Source organism: Blastomyces gilchristii (assembly GCF_000003855.2).
Source record: "Blastomyces gilchristii SLH14081 genomic scaffold supercont1.15, whole genome shotgun sequence".
NCBI classification, from domain to species: domain Eukaryota; kingdom Fungi; phylum Ascomycota; class Eurotiomycetes; order Onygenales; family Ajellomycetaceae; genus Blastomyces; species Blastomyces gilchristii.
In genome coordinates this window covers 324,414-345,227 of record NW_003101668.1, presented here as the reverse complement: position 1 = coordinate 345,227, position 20,814 = coordinate 324,414, and the positions used below count along the sequence as shown (strand labels likewise).

At 28.5% G+C, this 20,814-nt stretch overlaps 1 pseudogene across 1 annotated transcript; it reads left to right on the top strand.

Moving 5' to 3' along the window:
• The first annotated feature begins 17,486 nt into the window (after window positions 1–17,486).
• Window positions 17,487–17,567, top strand: BDBG_17449 (annotated as a pseudogene). Its single transcript has one exon. The product of its transcript is annotated as a tRNA-OTHER (tRNA).
• Window positions 17,568–20,814: the final 3,247 nt, after the last annotated feature.

The following is a 20,814-nucleotide window of genomic DNA, read 5'->3' as shown; positions in this document are numbered from 1 at the left end:
TCTATCACTCACTATGTGACATCTGGCACTACTATTTCATATAGTGAGAGAATTCTTGTGAGATTTCATGAAACAGACTGATATATTGATAATCTCTGTGAGATTTGTTATCTGATAGGTCTCTGATTCATCTGTAATAAATAGTTAAGTTCTACTCTCACTATTATTCTTTTTCTTCTTTTTCTTGAATTCCTTTATTCTCACAGTATTATTTATCCTTCAATTATCTGAAGCACTGTCTGAATTGATCAATCAACAGGTGTCAAAGTGAGATCTCTCACATTCAGAACAGGTAGATGAATTTCTCAATCTCTGATGATTTCAGAAGCTCTCTTGAGTACTATTATAATCATGTTCAGTACGGCCTTCACAGGCTGAATTCAATGTATTATTGTTGATAGTTATTGTGGCTGTTGTAGCTGTCATAGCTATGTTAGCCGCAGAATCTATATTCTGCAGATTCTTTTTATCTTTTGAAGAATCAAGCTGTGAACAGATTTCCTTTATGAGAAGATTAACATTCAATACCACAGCTGTGAATTTGAAATCCTGTATTTCCTCTATCTTCTTCTGAACATAATTTCTCCAATTGTTGAGTAGAACTGAGTAGAAGGTATCAAATATTCATGCATCTGAAGAGGAAGCATTCAACATCTTCAATTTCATGATAATAAATTAGAACTTATTGAAGAATGTGTATAGATTGATAACCTGTGTGTCACTAAGAGACATAAATTTCAGAACTGTCTCACAGTGTAACTGTGTTTTAAGAACAGAGTATTTCTATTCAATCACATTTCATAGAGTATAAGTAATTCAATTTTCATCATATTTGAAGAAATGTGATCTGACACCTGCATTCAAGAAGTTCGAGATGAATGTGTAGAGTCACTGATTTCTAATGTCTCAGAATGATGCTCATTCATCATCTCTTTATAGAGGATTCTGAGTCTGTTGTTTCTCTATTATATATTAACACTGTGTATCAACTAGTTTCAATTTCATGAAAATGCTTCATGTGATGTAATTGAATATGTCAGTTAGACTGTTTAATCTCACAGTATTCTTGACATCTTTCTTAAATTGAGAGATTGCCTTGTCAACACGGCTATTCAGTTCATAAAGATTGAATTCCAATCTTTCACTGAGATTAGAATTCCATGTGACTGTTGATATGATGACAGAATGATTGTTAACATTCTGTGATCAATCTGTAGAGAATCTCTGTTGACAGAGTTTTTCCAGTTGTAGTTCAAGTTCTAGAACTCTTTGCTTCCCTTTGTTCATCTCAAGTATCATCTTGAGATGCTTCATCTGTTAATTTGATATTGTCTCATCTGAACAGTAGACATCTGAGTGTTCATTATTCTTATCAAGAGAACCAGCATCAAGCTATTGAGTAGATCAGAGAGCCGGCCTGACTGTGTCAGAAGCTGTATTCAAACCAGCTTCAAATTGAGAGAGTGTTTTGTCAATGAAGCTTTCAAAGGCTTCAGAAGAATGTTCACTGACAGAGTATGAGTGTGAAGAATCATCATCATCAATTGCAACTGACTCAGTGAAAAGAACATGAGATTGCGAATATGTATGTGAGCGAGATTGTATTGAATCTGTCATCTTGATATTTGTTTATTGAATTCTTGATATTCATTTATTGAATCCTTGTCAATATCATTCTCTTTTTCTTGCTTTTTTTTTTTTTTTTTTTTTTTTTTTGCAAATGTGATGCATTTTCTGCAAGCCTCTTTTTTAAGTGAGCAGTAGTATTATTGATCATCAAGATCTCAAATGCATCAATACTGATAGAATAAGATGATTTTAACTCCTGATGAGTGTATCAAATGAAGCAGTAGTTAAATAATGAGTATATTGACAAGAAATCCCGAATTGGCAGTGATTTTGCACAAAATGAGTCTCATAACCTGTGAAAGGTGTCAAGCTTCTGTGATTGAAAGGTTGCTAGCTTTGTAAGAAGTTATATGATGGAAGGATTAGTAAGCCAGATCACGTGACCTGACATCTTCTTACTGATATTAACTATATATAACTATTAGTTAATTGTATTGAAATTGATATATTTTATATTAAAAAGTAACTCACTTCTATAATAAGAGTAGTAACTTTCAGTGTTATTATAATAATAACTGATACAAGCTTTATAACACTGATTTAGAGTACTGATATAGATGATAAAAGAGTCTTCTTCTCTAACACAGTAACTGTAGAGAACTGTAAAAATAATATTATAAAATTGTAAAAGAAGAGCTTTATAATTTATATTAATTTTTATATTAATTTAATAACTCTTCTATAAGACTGACTTCTAAGTATAGAATAATTTAATGAGAGTCTGTAGCTTCTTTAACAGCTTCTCAGATATTCTTTCAGTTAAATAAGTCAATAGTTAACTTAATAATCTAGAACTGATAGATGCAGCAGAGATAGAGACAGAGATAGATATAGATATAGATATAGAACTAAGAATGAGATTAATAGCTAATAACTCAGCAGACTGAATAAGATTATTAAGAACTATACTGACTATCAGAATTATAATTTTCATCATTTTAAAGAATCTCACTTATAATGAATATGTTTTAAGATATTATTTTCAGTTATAATAACAGTATTAATGATTTTTTAAACTTCTGATGAATTAATAGAGATAAATAATATAATTTTCAAAAAAAAAAAAAAAACAGCTGACAGAGATAAAAGATAAGAGATAAGATAAATTCTTTAAAAAGAAAAGAAATACTCTGAGATTTATTCATTTCTTCTTATATATGTATTGATAGCTGTAAGAATTCAATATCTCTTATTATATAATATAATACAGATCTTAATAACACAGATCTTAGAAGATTCTTGATCTCTCAGATTAAAGATATTATTATATTAAATCTGAGTTATATAAATTAATATCTGAATTATTTTAATATCTTCTATAGACTACTAACTACTTATTCTCAGATTCAGTAATTGTAATAGAATCAGCTGTAATAAATTTATTAAGTTCAATAATTAAATTCAGTGAATCTGTAAGTAGAACAGATGAAGAGAATAATAGAATAGAGAATAAAGAACTTACAGTAATAAAGAATAAGTGAATAAATAGATTAAATATAAACTATGAAAAAGATGAAATAAAGAGTGAATAAATCTATATAGAATATAGATTAGCAGAGATCTATAAAAAGAAAAGAAATATAACTTAGTTATCTATTAACTTTAATATCTTATATAATTAATCTTATATATCTGTATACTTCTACTCACTTCACTATCAGATCAGTGAAATCTGAAATAATTAAAAAGTTACTTAAATAGAAGATATTGATATATTTTAATCTATAAAACTGTAATATATGTAAGATTAATCTGAAATTCAGTCTTGAAAATATCAAGAATAGTCTGATTAAGTGATAATTCTTGAGATTTATAAACTATAATAGTATATATAACTGTAATAGAGAACTGCATGCAGCTGTAGACTTGATTAATATAAGAAAAGTTATAACAGCTATAAAAGATAGACACAAGTTTAAGATTCTCTTATTTTAAATAAGCAGAGCTGTTATATTTATTAAAATTAATTAGCAGTATAAATAAAGAATCTTGACAGAGATTCTTCATATCTGAACTTTATACAATATTATAAAGAGTTCTAAGAGTATTATTAATAAGACTGTAGTCTGTTCAAATATTCTGTAGAAGTATAATTTAGTAGCTGATAAAGAGAAAAAGATTCTGATAAAGATTATCAGTCTTATCAGAATCTAACTAAGAAGTATCTATATTAATATTTATAATCTGAATATTAATAACAGATTGTTTACAGCTTTAAATGATATTATTATTATAGATATAAATATAGCACTTTTTAATATAAATATAAATTATATTCTCAAAGACTGAGACTTTATAAGAGATAAGAGTCTACATATGCTTTAAAAGAAATTCTCAATTACTCAGAGTTAACTGATCAAGCTGAAGATTTTTCAAGATCTTATAAAATTAACAGCTGATAGCATCTTCACTCACTTATTATTGAATCACAGTAAGTTGAATAATTTTACTAAAAATTAAGTAGATTTGACAGCTCTGAATGTCTTCTTTATAATTAATATACTCATTATAATAGAGTGAGATTTGAAAAATAGATAAGAGCTGATAGAAATCTTCACTGAGAATGACACTGAGATTATTAAAATAAGTATTCTTATAAGAGAATATGTAATGACAGATCTGATCAATTCATGAAAGTTATTATAAATTAATCATTGATTTTTCATCAATTAATAGATAGTGAACATTCTTAAAAAGAGTCTGTAAAGATTGAAGATTTTAAGAGTTAAGCAGTTTATATAGTATATTCTTATATATAAGAAGCTGAAATAATACATGTAAGATTTAAGTATTAATAAAGTAAGCAGCTACATCAGTTGATGTAGCTTAAATAATTGAGATTGAGAGATCTTAAGCCTCTGTAAGATTTTAAAGAGTTGTAGATAAAATTATAATCAGATAAGTTTTATCAGTATCATCTTTATTATCTAAATTAATTAGTAAAGAATTCAGAGATTTATTATTAAGAATCTCAGTATAATAATAGAGAATAGTATTATAAAGAAGATATTAATCAGAGTCTAGAGTCTTAAGTAAGTTATATTTATAAAGAGTAGTGTCTGTAGAGAAGTCAGTCTTTATATTATTTTAAAATTCTGTATTAAGATTGATATAAGTGTTAATATGAGAGCTTCAATTATAGTTAAAATCTAAGAACTGATAATCAAGCTGTTCACAGTTTTAAGTATTAATGAAATCATCATTATCACACTGTGAATTTTGATAGATAAGTAATACTTAAGAGAGATTAAGCTCTTCTTCATTATTCTAATTATCTTCAAACTCAGATTCTGATTTCAGTATATCTTCATCATAGACATTAACTGAGTAATTATAAGAAAGACAGCAATAATTAAAGATCTCTATAAAAGAGAATTAAGAAATAAAGAGATTAATAATCTTAAGATCTTCAATTTAATGAAAAGAGTGATAAAGAAGAAGTTTGATATGAGTATAGTTTTCTAAATCAGTTTTAAACTGATAAATAGAAAAGTAGATTAACACTCAGAGTTTTATATAAGAATATCTCTTAATTTAATAACTGTGAGAAAAGATTTGAAGAAATTTAAAAAATGAAAGATCTTTAAATTCAGTTGATCACTACTTATATTTTTTTAAAAAGAATGAATTATATTATAATTCATCAGATTTAAGAATATAGCTATAGTGATATTGAGATTCAGACTGATAATCAACTGTAATTAACTTATAAGAACTCATTTATAAAGAAAGATTTAAAAGAAGATGATAAATCTTTTAAGCAGATCAATCACACTTATTAATAAGCTGATTCATAAGTTTAACAATTGTAGAGAGTAGTAAGTGACTTAAACTAACTCTTGAAATTACTTATTGAATAATCTGATAATAGAATTCTGTGTCTGTTTCAGTCTTGATAATATATTTAGATAGATAATCAAGAATAGTACAGTTATCAGTATAGAGAGTAATATCAGTATTTACTAGTCAACTAACTGTAATTAATCTATTATAGTTATTAAGAATTAAGTTATTATAACAGAGATGCAGCTGATAATATTTACTACTTAAAGATTTAAGAATAGTATAGTCAGTTCAGTATTTATACAGAAAGTGAAATCAGTAATATAGATTATCAGTAACTTAATATTTATAAATACAGTACTTTTCACTACAGTGATGATATTAAACACAGTTGAGAACTGTAGATAAATATTCAATAATATTCATCTGATCAGAATAACTGAGGAAAAGAAATGACTATATATCTTCAGACTGAGTATAATTAGACTCAGAATTCTCAGCTATAATAATAAGATCTCAGTAATTAGTAAAGACTTGATAGAAGTCTTTATTCATATCAAGTTCAGAATTCAGTGTATTCTTACATTAAAATACACTATATAAGTGTACTGATTCACAGTCTTATCACTTATAATAAGTTCAGTGATCTAGAATTTTGAATTTCAGATCTAGAATCTTTTTCTTGAAGATTATAAGTCATAGATAAAAGTAATATATAACTATAGTGAGATAGTTATGAATACTATCTCTTATAAACTTCAATCTCTCAAGGTCAGTGCTGTGCTTTTAAATGATATAATCAGAGAAGTAATATATCAGATTATCTCAGTGATAATCTGCAGCTGAGAGAGTAAGAAATAGATGTGAAGATCTGATATTTCAAACATAGACTTATAACTGATGATATTTTATATTTTAAAAAGAACAGATTCTACAAAGACTCTCTGTAAACTGTGTAAGTGAATTTAAAATCATAGTAGATTATAAAGTGTTAGCAGTAAAAGCAGTCTGCAGCTTCTCTAGAGTGAGATTCTTAATAAGAGAATTAGTTTAATTGTAGAAAAAGCAGCTCTGATTATTAATCTATCTATGAAATAGAGAATTGAAAAGAATATATTAAAAACAGCTATAATAAGTAAAACAGCTATTATAATATTTAAGAAGAAACTGTGTATAATCTGCAAGACTAATTATTCTTTATCTAGAGAGAATAAATTCAGCTTCATCTTGTGAGAAAAGTATTGAAAAGACTTAAGAAAAGAGTGAGTGAGTGTTATTAAACTTACTAAGTAATGTATTATAAATTAAAGATAGAGTGAGATAATCAATCTATTCTTACTATGATATTTCAAGTTTATAATGAAGTTACTCAACTTCAGATTATAAGATTAAAAGATCTGAAATATCAGAGTATTTAGATAAGATATTCGAGTTATTAAGATTTAAATAATTCTCATTCTTAATAACTGTTAATTCTTATTTATCAAGCTTGTGAAAGGAAATCTGATCAAAGACATCTTCATTTTCAGATAACTAATTTCAAGTCTCTTTATCAATCACAATATTCTGATAATCAGAATGATTTTTATAGAGATAGATTAGTTATTAAGTAACAGCTTCTTTATAAATCATGAAATCTCAGTAAAACTGATATTATAAGCAGAGATCTGTATTTGAATTTAAAGACTTTAATATAATAATATTAAGATTCTTAGAAAGAAGTGAGAGAGTGTTATAAATATAATCAGTGTCTCTAAGAAAGTTAATAATATAGTTTTTATACTTATACTGATATTCTCTGACTTGATAGATCTTAATGAAGATATGTATATATGAAATTAACATCTCTTTAATCTGACTGAGAACAGAGAGATCTGAATCAAGATCACTGAGATCAAGATTATTCTCTTGAGAGAATAAAAATAGCTTATTAAATAGTTATCTCAAATCAATAGTATAATAATAAGTATAAATATTATCTTAAAGATTCATTCTGAATCAGTGAATTTAATAACAGCTACAGATCTTCATCTATAAATCTTTAAGTATATAATGAAATTTCTGTATATACTGTTAATTATCAGAATTAACAGCTGAATCTGTAAGATAAGTAGAACTCTGAGAGTTTATCAGAGAGTCTGAAACAATTGTAGTCTATAACTGATTATATTTCTGAAGAATTGTAAGAACTTCTATATTTAATATATCAATTGAGCTTTCAGATTATATAGAGTGCTGAGATATCAAGAAGCTGCTAACTCTTCTAATCTTCTATTAAGTTAATTAATGAACAGATCTGCAGAGCTCTGAGAAACAGAACTTTAAGAAGTTAAGAATAAGAAAAATAATGTAAAAGATATCTGCAGTGAAAGTATATCTGTAAAAGTGAAATAAGATTAACTTGAGAATGAGTTGAATAATAATATAGATAATTGATAAAAGACTGAAGAGAGATCTGCAGAACTGAGAGATAAATTAATTATTAAAAATAACAGCTGCAGCTGTTTTCTCAATTGAGTTAAAAATAAAGTTAATAAGAAATATTCTCTATAATGTCTGATAATATAATAAACTCTTTGAATAATAGTTTTCTTTTTACAGATCACTGTTAATAAAGATATATCAGAACTATAAATCTCACAGTGATAAAACTTAATCTCAGATAATATATCTATTTCAATAGACTGTTTATAGACTTGAGAGACTGCTATTAATTGTATGAAGTATTAATATATCTAAGATAGCAGAGAAAGTTCAGACTCATTTATATCACGCCCCTGGCCGCGCCAAGGCCTCACTGCGGTTTCACACAGCTCATCACTTTCATGTGAATAATTTCATTCATCTCACAGACTGTCTGAACTGGTTTTCAATCACTTTATGACATCATTCAGATATATCATAGAAAGATCTGATTAATGAATATAAGAACCCTGCTTCTATATAAGATCAGCAGATTACTCTTTCTTAGCAATGAGACACTGCTGAGATATTACTTCAGCTATTCTCACTCATGAAATAAGAGAAGAGTATTCACTCATTATCTATATAAAATAACTAGATACTAACTTCTTATCAAAGAAGTCAGTGATTCATTTTTCTTCTACTGAAATATATACAAGAGTTACTGCATATCTCATACAATCTTCTTAGTATACTAAGTATCATATCTGTGATATTCTTGTAATAATTCTGTAGTCTATGAGCTTACTATTCGAGCAAGATAGTCAAGCTCACTTATACAGCTTCTCAAACAACTATCTCTATATAATACTACTGATTAGTCATCACTTCAGTTCTGTTATATTATAATTCAAATCACTTAATCTGATTATAAGTTTGAATCAGTTGAGCTTTAACAGACTGATATAGTCTCATACATCTGCACTGAGACTGATCTGATCTCACTCTCTGAGAAAAACACTACATCATTCTCTAGAGTGTATACATCTCTATCTCAGCAGAAATCTGAGATTTCTGAACTCACTGTATATTTTAACATGAGTCTTTTAACTGCTCTGCTATCACTGCAGCCTCTACACATCTACATCTATTATAAAGATAGAGAGATTAAGATCAGAGATTCTCTGAAATATAAGAGAAATATATTGTCTGAATTTCACAGCTTTATCTGTACTCTTGAACAGAAATTCCACCTTAATCTGAGCCAGTATAATACTTATAAAATATGAGTAATATATATCATTAACCTTCTTGAAGGCATCTCTATAACTACTTGAGTTATCAAGAAAAGAGAGCTTGAGTGTATCAATACTACTATAACTTGAGAAGAATTTAAGAACTTTCTACTGAACTAAATTAAAGATCACTGCAATTGCAGCTTTATAGTAATACAGCAGTTCAACTCATTACATTAATAAGATAATGAGAATTCTTTCAATTTTAATACAAGATTTGAAGAATATTGAGAGAAATTAACTGATAATTTAAATCAATTAAAAACACAGCTTTATCTTACAAAGCTGACTCATAAGATGTGAATAATAATATTATAATATCAGAGTTTATTAATTAATTATACTAAGCTTATCAATCTAGCTTTCTGAATCTATTTAAATAATCAATTCTCTGAGAAAAAGATTAATAAGATCTCTTCTAAGTAATTAATAACAGAATCTAAATAGTACTGTGATAACTTCAGTATGAAGAAAGTAAAGAAGAATTCTAAGTATTCTAATTCTTCACTAACTGTAAAGAAATATTAAAAAAGATTTAATAAAGATCTCTATTTCAACTGCAGAGCTGATAATTACTATATCAGTGATTGTAAGAAGCTGAAGAAGAGAAGAAACTGAGAAGATATCTTCTCAAAGTTAACTTCTCTTCTGACAAACATATCTGTGAAAGATAAAGAAGAGAAAGAAATAAAGAATTGATAATTCTCATATCTCTGAGTTTATATTATAATCACAATGTATACTATGAATAAGAAGATATTAGTGAGATGTCTACTCAACTTCAGAGTAGATATTAACTTCATATTCTATTTCTTTTCTTTGATAAAGAATTGAAAGAAGATAGATCTGTCAGATCATATAAAATTTACTGATAAAATGAAATGTTATTATTTTAACATAATTCAAGCAAAGTGTGTGATTACAGACTCAGAAGAAATCTTTAAAAAGAGCAGTCTACTTCTTCACACAGTTAATATCATAGATGAGAATGTTATTCTAAATCTCTTATAGTTAAGAGAAAACAATTCTCTTATTGACTGAGTCACTCAGATATAATGATACTGTCTCACTAATGAAGAGACAGTAATAGAGAAATCTGAAGAGTTTCATCAGAAGAATCTTGAGAAAAAGATAGAGTTAATATACTATATAGCAGATGACTGAGACTTGAGAACAGGTAAAGAAGTCATCACTCTCACTATAAAATTAACAGCAGTATCTGTCATTGAAGATAGATATACACAATATCTCTTTACAGATTATAAGAATGTCTTTTCAGAAAGAGAAGCAGTGAAGTTTCCTGATATCAAGATATAATATAAGATTTATCTTAAAGACAGTGTAATGATATTATACAGACTTCTTTATAACTTGTCTGTAAAGAAATTGAATATTCTGTGTAAATATCTTAAAGAAGTATAATCAAAGAACTGAATACACTTATCAAAGAGTTTAGCAGAGATGTCTATACTCTTTATACTCAAGAAGAATAATAGACTACATCTATACATAGACTACAGAGGCCTTAATAAGATGACAGTTAAGAATTACTATTCATTACTATTGATTAACAAGATAATCAATCAATTATCTGAAGCAAAGATGTTCTCAAAGATTGATATATAGAATATCTATCATAGAATCAGGATTAATAAAGACAACATTTGAAAAACAGCTTTTCATATCAAGTATAGCAATTTTAAATATCTTGTTTTATCTTTTGATCTTTGTAATACTTCAGCCATCTTTCAGATCTATATAAATGAGACACTGTGAGGCCTTGTCAACATCTTTTATATAGTATATCTGAACAACATTCTAATCTTCTCAAAATCAGAGAAAGAACATGATACTCATGTTTGAGAAGTATTGAGTTGCTTAAGACAGTATCAACTCTATACAAACACTGAAAAATACTCATTCTACATATAGAAGATTGATTTCTTAGATTATATTATTGAGATGAACAGCATTTCAATAAATAGAAGTCAGATCTCTGCTATTAAGAACTGATCAGCACTGCAGATATATCATAAGATACAGATATTTCTAGAATTTACAAATTTCTACAGATAATTCATCTATATATATTCACAGATTACTGTCTCTCTTACAGATCTGTTAAAGAGAAGTGTGAAAGACAGAAAAATGAAACTGTTTATTCTCACTCAAGATACTGTGCAGATGTTTACAGAATTGAAACAAGCTTTTATAGATGTTATAATACTGAATCACTTTAATTCTGACTTACTCAGTCAGTGTGAGACTGATGTATCTGAGAATGAGATCTGTGAAATCTTTTCACAGTTAATACTGAAGATCTTTCAATGTTGAAAGAATCAGAGAATAATTATTTCTGAGAAAACAGATAATGAATTATCTGTGAAAGAAGACTTTTTCACAGAGTCTATAAGATGCTGTGAATAAAGATTAGTAACCTTCTTCTTCAAGAAGTTATCACTTATACAGAGAAGATATGATACTTATGATCAGAAGATGTTAGCAATTGTTGAATTCTTTAAGATCTAGTGACATTATCTTCAGAGTAGTAAGTACTCAGTATAAGTTCTAACTAATCATGCAAATCTGTATTACTTCTTGATAATAAAGAGCTTGACAGAATATTAAGTCAGATGAATAGAGCTGCTTTCAGAGTATGATTTCTATATCTGATATTATTCAGATCAGCTTAATCTCACTGATACATTATCTAGACAGTCTGATTATAATATTATTAATATAGAGAAGAATTCTATAAAAGAATCTCTGTCATCACTGCAGAAGAAGCTGACTGCAGAGAGTTAAGATTTTCTGAAGCTCAGAAATGACACTGATAAGACAGCTGCATGACTCAGTATAGAAGGTGAAAGAAAACCTGAGTCTCTGCAGAGAACTGATACTAAAGATTATGAGCTTCTTATATTATATCTTACTGTTATTGAATTGACAAAGAATGAAACAGTCTACAATCTTTTAATCTGACTACTTTTAAAATTCATTGATAAGTTACAGAAGAGAGATATCTTTACTGCAGCTTAAATTCAGAAGTTAAAGAAGAAAGAATCTGATTTAAACTTGAAAGAGACAGACTCTGAGTGAGACAGTGCTGCTAAGAAATCAAGTCACTGATAACTAAAAGAATGTGAACTTCTACTGCTGAATAGTTCAGTCTTCATCTCTTATAGCAGAACAGTGCATCAGAAGTTATTAAGAATTCATTATAATAATTCTTATACAGAGTACTTTGAGTTAGAGAAGACTGAGAAGCTTCTAAAATATAAATATATTTAAGACAAGCTCTGAGCAGATGTCAAAGAGTATATTAAGACTTATAATATCTGTCAAAAGACAAAGATTCTGTGATATAAGTAATACAGTAAGTTGATATCACTGCCTGTTTCAAAGAGCTTATAACAGAATCTATTAATGAATTTTATAGTTGATCTGTCAAAGTTAACAAGAGTCAAAGAATATGACTTAATTTTAATCATTGTTGACTACTTTATAAAGATGATCAGATATATCTCTACTTATAAAAAGATTAAAGTCTCTGAATTGACTGATCTATTTTTAGATATCATCATTTATAATCACAGTACTCTGAAATTATTAATAATAGATTGAGAATCTCTCTTCATCAGTAAATACTGATCAGCTTTTTACTATTATCTTATAATAAGATGTCTTCTCAGTACTGCATTTCATCTGCAGACAGATGATCAGACTGAATGTCAGAATCAGACACTAGAACAGCATCTTCAAGTGTTCTATTCATATTATCAGAATGATTGACTTAAACATCTTCTGACTGCTGAATTCATATATAACAATGCAAAGAATACAATCTTAAAGATATCTTCTTTCTATACTTATTATAAATATAATTCTTTGTTATTCAGTAACATTACAGATAATGTTTCAAAGAGAGAAATAGATAGTTAGAATATTAAATAGATACAGAGAACAGAGTATCTCTCAGTGTCAGAAGTAAAAGTGAGATTGAAACTTTTGAATAAAATTCATGAGAAGATGATGAAAAGCATTCACTGTACTCAGAAGCAGTAGATAGAATACTATAATTAAAAACATCTTCTAATGAAGTTCTTAATAGAGAATTAAGTACTACTTTCAGCAAAGAATATCAAGATAATGAGACTGTGTAAGAAGCTCAGTGAGTAGTGACTAGAATCTTTCTCAGTAATAAGAGTGATAAGTAAGCAGACATATAAGTTAAAATTATTATCAGAATTGAAATCAATTCATTCTGTTTTTCACATTTTCTATTTAAAGCTCTATAAGTAATATTCTGAGATGAAGCTGTCTCAGCTGAATAATATTGAGATTGAGAGTGATACTGAATATCTTGTGAAGAAAATATTGAATAAGTGAATACATTACAGCAAGCTTCAATACCTTGTTAAATGAGAAGATTATTCATTGTCAGTGTCACGCTCCTGGCCGCGCCAAGGCCTCACTGCAGTTTCACATGACTCATCACTTTCATGTGAATAATTTCATTCATTTCACAGGTCATCTGAACCAGTTTTCAACCACTCTATAACATTATTTGAATATATCATAGAAAGATTTAATTGATGAATATAAGAATCTCACTTCTATACAATGTCAGCAGATTACTCTTTCTTGACAATGAGATGCTGCTGAGATATCACTTCAGCTATTCTTACTCATGAAATAAAAGAAGAGTATTCACTTATTATCTATATAGAATAGCTAGATGCTGACTTCTTATCAAAGAAGTCAGTGATTTGTTTTTCTTCTACTGAAATATATACAAGAGTTACTGTGTATCTTATACAATCTTCTTAGTATACTAAGTATCATATCTGTGATATTCTCACAATAACTCTGTAGTCTATGAGCTCACTATTCAAGCAAGATAGTCAAGCTTACTTATACAGCTTCTTAAATAACTATCTCTATATAATATCACTGACTAGTCACTGCTTCAGTTTTATTATATTATAATTTAAATCACTTGATCTGATTATAAGTTTGAATCACTTAAGCTCTAACAGACTGATATAATCTTATACACTCACACTGAGACTGATCTGATCTTACTCTCTGAAGAAAACACTATATTATTTTCTATAGTGTGTACATCTCTATCTTAGCAGAAATCCAAGATTTCTGAACCTGCTGTATATTTTGACATAGACTCTTTAACTGCTTTATTATTATCACAGCCTCTACACATCTACATCTATTATAAAGATAGAGAGATTAAGATCAGAGATTCTCTGAGATATAAGAGAAACATCTTGTCTGAATTTCACAGCTTTACTCATATTCTTGAATAAAAATTCCACCTTAATCTGAGCCAGTATAATACTCATGAGATATAAGTAATATATACTATCAACCTTCTTAAAGGCATCTCTATGACTACTTGAATTATTAAGAGGAGAGAGATTGAGTGTATCAATACTATCATAACTTGAGAAGAATTCAAGAACTTTCTACTAAATCAAATCAAAGATCACTGTAACTATGACTTCACAGTGATGCAGTGATTCAACTTATTATATTAATGAGATAATGAGAATTCTTCTGATTTCAATATAAGATTTGAAGAATATTGAGAGAAATTAGCTGATAATTTAAATCAATTAAAAATACAGCTTTATCTCATGAAGCTGACTCACAAGATGTGAACAATAATATTATAATATCAGAGTTCATTAATCAATCACACTGAGCTTGTCAATCTGATTTCTCAGATCTATTTGAATAGTCAATTCTCTGAGAAAAAGATCAATAAGATCTCTTCTAAGTAATTAATAACAGAATCTAAACAGTGCTGTGATGACTTCAGTGTGAAGAAAGTAAAGAAGAATTTCAAGTATTCTGACTCTTCACTCACTGTGAAGAAATATTAAAAAAGATTTAATAAAGATTTCTATTTCAACTGTGAAGCTGATGATCACTATATCAGTGATTGTAAAAAGCTGAAGAAGAGAAAAAACTGAGAAGATATCTTCTCAAAGTTAACTTCTCTTCTGACAAATGTATCTGTGAAAGATAAAGAAGAGAAAGAAATGAAGAATTGATAATTCTCATATTTCTGAGTTTATGTTATAATTATAATGCATACTCTGAATGAGAAGATATCAGTGAGATATCTACTCAACTCTGAAATAGATATTAACTTCATATTCTATTTCTTTTCTTTAATGAAGAGTTAAAAGAAGATAGATCTGTCAGATCATGTAAAATTTACTGATAATACAAAATATTACTGTTTTGACATAATTCAAGTGAAGTATGTGATCACAGACTTAGAAGAAATCTTCAAGAAAAGCAGTCTGCTTCTTCACACAGTTAATATCATAGATGAGAACATTATTCTAGATCTTTCATAATTGAGAGAAAACAATTCTCTCATTGACTGAATCACTCAGATGTGATAGTACTGCCTCACTGATAAAGAGATAGTAATAGAGAAATCTGAAGAGTTTCATCAGAAGAATCTTGAGAAAAAGATAGAGTCAATATACTGTGTAGCAGATGATTGAGACTTGAGAACAGATGAAGAAGTCATCACTCTCACTGCAAGATTAGCAGTAGTATTCATCATTGAAGACAGACATACATAATATCTCTTTACAGATTATAAGAATGTATTTTCAGAAAGAGAAGCAGTGAAGTTTTCTGATATCAAGATATAATATAAGATTCATCTTGAAGACAGTGTAACAGCATTATACAGGTCTCTTTACAACTTATCTGTAAAGAAATTGAATGTTCTATGCAAATATCTTGAAGAAGTGCAATTAAAGAACTGAATATACTTATCAAAGAGTTCAGCAGAGGCATCTATACTCTTTGTGTCTAAGAAGAATGATAGGCTACATCTATGTGTAGACTAGACTGACCGTGTGACCGTGTCTGAGACCAGGACCAGATTTTTTGATAGTTTCATTATCAATTTGACTGATCCCATTACATGATTTTAACATTAGATAGTAGTTTCATACTGTCTCAGTGAGACTTACTGTCTACTCTTATCACATTTTTCAAATGAGATCATGATTTTCACTTCTCAATTTAAATTATTTTTATTGCTTTAAATGACTTTAAATCTCATTTAAGTGTTATCAAAAAGTGTTACTTTTTAAAAAATTAAAAATAGTCTAAAAAAAACCTTAAAATGTCTAAAAATAGTAACTTTATGCCAAGAATGAAACTAAATGAGATCAAATGAGATCACTTTCTCATTTTTTTCAAGTTATGATTTCATTTTAAGATCTGATATATAGTCACTTTACATGTTTTTTTGATAGCCAGTCCCAGCGGGATTCATGCCAAGAAATGTATGAGACCAGATCAAATGAGATCAAACATGAAATTCATGATTCCGGCGGCCAGTCTAGTGTAGACTACAGAGGTCTTAATAAGATAACAGTTAAGAATTGCTATTTATTACTGTTAATTGACAAGATGATTGATTGATTATCTGAAGCAAAGATGTTCTCAAAGATTGATATACAAAATACCTATTATAGAATCAGAGTTAATGAAGATGATGTTTGAAAAATAGCTTTTCATATCAAGTACAGCAATTTTAAATATCTTGTTTTACCTTTTAATCTTTGTAACACTTCAGCCATCTTTCAGATCTATATAAATGAGGCACTGTGAGGCCTTGTTGATGTCTTCTGCATAGTATACCTGAATAACATTCTAATCTTCTCAAAATCAGAGAAAGAATATGATACTTATGTTCAAGAAGTATTAAGTTATCTGAGACAGTATTAACTCTATATAAACACTGAAAAATGCTTATTCTACATGCAGAAGATTGATTTCTTAGATTATATTATTAAGATGAACAGCATTTCAATGAACAGAAGCTGAGTCTCTGTTATTAAGAACTGACTGATGCTGTGAATATACTGTAAGATGCAGATATTTCTAGAATTTATGAATTTCTACAGATAATTTATCTATACATATTCATGAATTACTGTCTCTCTTACAGATCTGTTAAAGAAAAGTGTGAAAGACAGAAAAACAGAACTGTTTACTCTTATTCAAGACACTGCACAGATGTTTACAGAATTGAAATAAGCTTTTATAGATGCTACAATACTGAATCACTTTAATCTTAACTTATTCAGTCAGTGTGAGACTGATGTATCTGAGAATGAAGTCTATGAAATCTTTTCACAGTTAATACTGAAGATCTTTCAATATTGAAAGAATCAGAGAATAATTACTTCTGAGAAAACAGATAATGAATTGTCTATAAGAGAAGACTTTTTCACAGAGTTTATAAGATACTGTGAATAGAGATCAGTGACCTTCTTCTTCAAGAAGTTATCACTTATACAGAGAAGATATAATACTCATGCCAGTGTGGCCCAGTTGGTAAGACTGGTAACCAAGGCCGCACACATTAGAGGTGTGTGGGTTCAAATCCCACCGCTGGCACCTGCCACTTCTTACCCATGAAAGCCCCCATGTAATAGGGGCTGAGCCTAATTAGTAAGGCTTGATGCGGGGTAGAACTCTCTACTGCAAGTCAAGTCACTAGTTAAGTGAGATCCTGTGAACACCCACCAGGGCCGGCATAAGGTGCCAATGTCCCACTATTCTACTGTGCACCTGTCAAGGTTCTAATGATATAGAGCCAAGCCTAATGTAGTGGTTATACACTACTTAAGTGAGTCTCTAACTAGGGCTGTCATTGAAGCCTAGCTCCTCTCTAAATACAGAGAATGATTTTGAAAACCACTTGACTAGCAGGCCTAGATGCATATCTAGGCTCTAGACAGGGCACTCTGATAGGCTAGAGCCTGCAAGCTCTCTGCCAAGTCCTAATACTGGCAGGGAGAACTGCAGTCATCAAGCCTATGATTAGTCTCTAACATGAGGCAAGGCCATGACAGCTGATTGATAGGCCTATGAGCATCTAATGAGGCTGAGATCAGCAATCAGAAGCTTGGTGTGTACATTATCAAGTGAGTGATGGCAGCTACTAACTAACACTTCTGGAAATTAGTGACTGGTCTGAGAGAATGAATGCGGTGATTGATTAATTATAGAGAGTTAAATGTAATTAGCTTAAGATGTATTCTGCAGATGACTAGCATCTGTAGTCAATTTTCTTCTTTAAATATTGAAAAAGTTGATCATGAGAAGTTATCTCTCTGAAGAGAAAAGCTTGAATCTCTTATAAACTTACAAATAAGTGAACTATTAAAAGAGAAAGAATATGAACAGTATTTAAAGAGAATTTCTATAATTAATATAAAAGACTCTATTCTGATTTATTCAGATGACTCAAAAAATGAGAACTTGAATAGATTAGATACAGAAATTGCTTATACTGAAGATAATATCAATTTTATCTCAGATTTCTGAAATCTAGACTCTGAATGTGAAGTCTTTGATACTGAACTATTTATAATAGTGAAAGCTTTCAAACTCATTGAAATAAAATCTTATAAAAGAGGAAATTGTTTGAAAGAGATATGAATATTCTCTAATAGTTAAGCTGCTTTAAAAAGACTTAGAAATAGTCAGATTTATAATGATCAAATGAATCTTAAACTGATCTTAAACTCTATTTTGAAAATTCAAAAGAGAAGAACATCAAAGCTGATAATTCATCTGCACTAAGTTCCTGCTTATATGAATATTCATGATAATGAATTGACTGATTCAGCTGTAAAAAAGAATACAGAATTAAGCAGATCTATTCAAAAAATTATATTCTGATCTTTTATAAAGAGAAAAATAAAAGAATCTTGTTTAAATAAGTGAAATGAAAGCTGACAGAAACAAAAGAAGAGTATACATTATTCAAGATTTGAAATAAAATCCAAGTGGAAATCTTGTTTAATTAAATGTAAAAAGAAAATATTCTCATCTATAATACAGCTGAAACTAGAACATGGCTATTTCAAATCTTATATACAAAGATTTGATGATAGATTTGACTCAATAGAATGCTTATTCTGCAATATAAATGAGAATTCTGAGTATATTGTAATGCACTGTGTATTATACAATAGTCTCAGAGTCAGATTGAAAGAGAAGTATAATCTAAATTAATTAAATATGAGATTCTTATTCTCAACTGAGACAGAAATTAAATACTTAATAGACTTTCTATCAGAAACTCAAGCAGCTATAAGAAAATGACTAAATTCAGAATTATCTGAATATGAAGAGAAGAAAATCAATCAGATATAGTCTGTTAAAACAGCTATACACTCTCTTTTAATAATTTGTTTTGTTATAGTCTCTCTTTACTTTATCTTTTTCTTTATCTTTTTCTTTCAATTTCTTTCTATCTATCTATTTAATGTGTCTATCTTTGAGACTGTGTTCTTTTTCTCTTTTCCTTTGTCATGATATTATCAAATGGTTTCAAAGTATTAAAAGATATTAAAACACTGCAATTTATAAACAGTTTTTGTATTCTGAACTGGAATTTTCTGATTTTACATATCTGAAATTGATGAATGTATAATAGTTAACTTTACAGACATAGGAAAAACCCTGAGAACTAAAAGTTCTCAGGTAGATGTCATAGTCTCTGACTGTATACATCTATAATTGAAGAATAATAATAATAATAATATAATACTCATGATCAGAAGATGTTAGTAATTATTGAATTCTTTAAGATCTGATAATATTATCTTCAGAGTAGTAAGTATTCAGTGTAAGTTCTCACTGATTATATAAATCTGTATTACTTCTTAACAACAAAGAGCTTGATAGAATGCCAAGTCAGATGAGTGAAGCTGCTTTCAGAGTATGATTTCTATATTTAATACTGTTCAGATCAGCTTAATCTCACTGACATGCTGTCTAGACAGTCTGATTATAATATTATTAATATAAAGAAGAATTCTATAAAAGAATCTCTGTCATCACTGCAGAAGAAGCTGACTGCAGAGAATTAAGATTCTCTAAAGCTTGAAAACAGCACTGATAAGATAGCTGTATAACTCAGTATAGAAGATAAAAGAAAATCTGAGTTCTTGCAGAGAACTGACACTGAAGATCATAAGCTTCTCATATTATATCTTACTGTTATTGAATTGATAAAGAATGAAACAGTCTACAATCTTTCAACTTAACTACTTTTAAAATTTATTAATAAGTTATAGAAGAGAGATGTCTCTACTACAGCTTAAATTCAGAAGTTAAAGAAGAAAGAATCTGATTTAAACTTGAAAGAGATAGACTCTGAGTGAAATGATACTGCTAAGAAATCAAGTCACTGATAACTAGAAGAATGTGAACTTCTACTATTAAATAATTCAGTCTTTGTTCCTTGTAGCAGAGTAGTGTGTCAGAAGTTATTAAGAATTCATTATAATAATTCTTATACAGAACACTTCAGATTAGAGAAGACTAAGAAGCTTTTAAAATATAAATATATTTAAGACAAGCTTCAGACAGATGTCAAAGAGTATATTGAGACTTATAATATCTGTCAAAAGATAAAGATTCTGTGATATAAGTAATACAGTGAGTTGACATCACTGTCTGTTTCAAAGAACTTATAACAGAATCTATTAATGAATTTTATAGTTGATCTACTGAAGTCAATAAGAGTCAAAGAATATGACTTAATTTTAGTTATTATTAATCACTTTATAAAGATGATCAGATATATTTCTACTTATAAAAAGATTAAAGCCTCTGAATTGACTGATCT